Source organism: Anoplopoma fimbria, chromosome 9 (assembly GCF_027596085.1).
Source record: "Anoplopoma fimbria isolate UVic2021 breed Golden Eagle Sablefish chromosome 9, Afim_UVic_2022, whole genome shotgun sequence".
Taxonomy (NCBI): Eukaryota; Metazoa; Chordata; class Actinopteri; order Perciformes; family Anoplopomatidae; genus Anoplopoma; species Anoplopoma fimbria.
In genome coordinates this window covers 19,163,746-19,167,049 of record NC_072457.1, presented here as the reverse complement: position 1 = coordinate 19,167,049, position 3,304 = coordinate 19,163,746, and positions in this window count along the sequence as shown.

The window sequence follows — 3,304 nt, the reverse complement described above, 5'->3', positions numbered from 1 at the left end:
CCACAAAATTGTGCCAACAGTTTTTTTGACCATTTCATTTATTGCTAATTTGTTTGGGGATATGCACGACTAAAGGACTGGTCCTGCATTAGTAATCCTGTAGCCATGTCTTAAGGCCTCGGTATGCTTTGAACAGATGAGGTCGTAAGAGGCCACTTCTAAAGATACAACTGTTTATAGTTCTCAAAGGAGGGGTGAAAAGCTTGTCATGCATCCCTCTGCCTCACCAATCTCTATCCAAGAACTATGCTTCTTTTGCATTTTTTTTGTACTCTCAGAAGCAATACATCGTAGTAATGGGTATAACACACACACACACACACACACACACACACACACACACACACACACACACACACACACACACACACACACACACACACACACACAAACACAAACACTTTCGGACAGTCTCTCCTCGAAGGCATTCATGGTGTTGCACTTGGCTGGATATGTGATAACTGATGGAAGAAAGAAGGCAGAGAGCTCGACAGCCCATTGCTGCGTGATGTGGATGTAAAATTGTTGGTTTTGAAAAGTTTGTTGAAATAGGGTTGGTATGGATCCAGTAGCAAATTTTTCACCAAGGGGCCTCCTGACATGTTAATTCAAACATATGTTGTGAAGTTAAAGAGGCACTCCACCAATTTTACACATACAGGTCAGTTTACTCATCATTAGGAGCAATAATCTAAAAAAAAACAATCTACTTGTGCAGGATTTTTTTTCTAATCTGAGAAAAATATCTCTCAGCTTGATATTGAAGGAGATTCTTCTCCAACAGAAGGCATTTTAGTTCAATTTATTTATATAGCCCAAAATCCCAAATTTGCCTCAAAGGGCATTACAATCTGTACAGCATACGACATCCTCTGTCCCAGGACCCTCACATCGGAAAATATATAACTATATAGCACTGCAGCAGTTTTGGCAACAGAGGAGGGATCCCTCTCCCAGGATGGACAGAAGAGCGATCGATGTCATGTGTACAGAATGAACAGAATAATAGATTTACATGGTCGAGCAGCAGTAGTGGCACCAATAATAGCAGAAAAAATATGGAAAAAGTATGACTACATTGAGGGCTTGGACTTTGAAAGGCATGGGCATCTAATAGGCAATAGAGAGACAAAGTCTCGCCCTTTTCCGGTTGACGACTATGCAACCTTATCTTGGAAAAAATATGTTCGGTAGACGATGGCGAGAGACATATGAAGTTTTTTAATTCTTAAAGATAATGTGGAAGTCAAGAAAGTTGCATTTTGTTGCTAAACTGTAGAAGTATATGACAGTGAAAATATGTAATTAAAAAGGCGACACACCTAAAAGTTGCGTTTGTGATGTCTCTAGTCTGAAGCTACTATGACTGGGTAGCTAACTAGCTAGCAAGCCAAGGTAACGGCCATGCTGGAGACGAGAGATGTTGAGTTCATTGATCGGTTTCATGACAAACTAAATGGTACTATGACAATTTTATGACGAACTGCGACTTCCCTTTCCAAGGGAAGGTGATGCAGAAGTGTCATTAAACTTGCATTCTCTGACAGGCAGGGGGTGAGTCCTTTGGTTGCAAAAATAAGTCTGATTCTATAGAAGTCTATGAGAAAATGACCAATTTTCTCACTTGATTTATTACCTCAGTAAATATTGTAAACATGAGTTTATGGTCTCCATCTCTAGTTTCAAGTCTTCTTCAATACAGCATGATGTTTGTTTAGTAAATTATGGACAATTTAGAGTAAAATAGACATAAAGCGGAGTTTGCTTTAGGGCGTCTTACTGTGATTTACAGGTTGCTGCTGCTACCAGAGCCGTGCACGGTGTCACTGCGCCACTTCTCCGCATTCAAAATATGGTAACTTCTCTGCATTGTTTGCTAAATAACGACAACATGGCAACAGCCGTAATCCAAGATTACGATGGAAATCCTAAAACAAGAGGCTCCAAAAACGGCTGTCCAGAAATCAAAGGGTGACGTCACAATGGCCACTTCTACTTCTTACACACAGTCTATAGTTCAATGAAAATATAAAAATGATGCCACCAAGTTGCCTTTTGGGGGATCGATAGGCATCAATGTTTTTTTTGTTGTTTTGGACTTGTGTGGGTAGAGCTTGGGCCTTTGCTGCATTGATTTTTTGTCTTATAATCTATATGTACCTGTAAATCCCCAAACTCTACGGAACTAAAAACCTGTTGGACTACAGCCCTGTAAGGCTAGAGATGCTAGGCAACTGTGCTGACATGTGTGTGTGAATGTGTACTTTATACTCTACAGTGGGCCAGCCTGTGTGCCTACTTTAAAGAAGGGGACAATGACAGTCTATGCATAAAGGCTAGAGTTTCACAAATATGTTAAGTTTTGAGAAAAATGGTTTTGAGGGCATTTATTTTACTATAGCAGATCAGACAACACGTGTAGTGGTAGTAGTACATCATGTTTCCAGCCCAAAACACCCTCCGTTCAGGGAGAGAAAGAAGCAGCAGTGGCATGGTTCTGTTTACCGGAGACCCCCTCCCCTCCTCCTCCCTCCTCTTCCTCCTCCTCCTCCTCCTCCCTCCTCCTCCTCGCTGTGATTGATACAGCAGCGCCGGTAGGGGAGGGGCAGCACTGCAGCAGTGCGCCTCTCTCTCTCTGGCTGTCTCTCTCTCTCTCTCTCTCTCTCTCTCTCTCTGTCTCTCTCTCTCTCTCTCTCTCTCTCTCTCCCTCCCTCTCTCCCCCCCTCCCCCTCTCTCCCCCTGTCTCCCTGTCTCCGGTAATGTTTCATAGGATACACACGCCCCTCTCCGCCCCTGCCGCGAGACAGGTGGTCGGACTGTACGCCTCATCCTCCTCGAGCGCTCCCTCTTAGAGTAAAAACACAAATATATATATATTTATATATATATATATTTATATATATATATATATTTATATATATATATATATATATATATATATATATATTTATTTATATATATATCTGTTGACAGCAGGGGAAGGGTCGGCCGGCGCGAGCGCGTCCCCGATGGACTTCCAGCGTGTGACCTCCGCGATCACCGGGCGGACAGCGGGAGAGACAGCGGGAGAGACAGCGGGAGAGGGGGCAGCGACCGGGACGCGCGAGGAGACAGCCCGCCGATCTACCGCCGAATGTTTCCCAGCGAGTCGCTCGAGACGGGAGGGGGGCACCGACGGACGAATGAGGTGCGCGAGGAGAGAAAGTTGACGCGGTGTGTTTTTTTTGGGGGGGGGGGGGGGGGTGTTCATCTGACATACTATCTGGGAAGTTGGCGCGAGGTATCGGGCCGGACGGGTTTCACC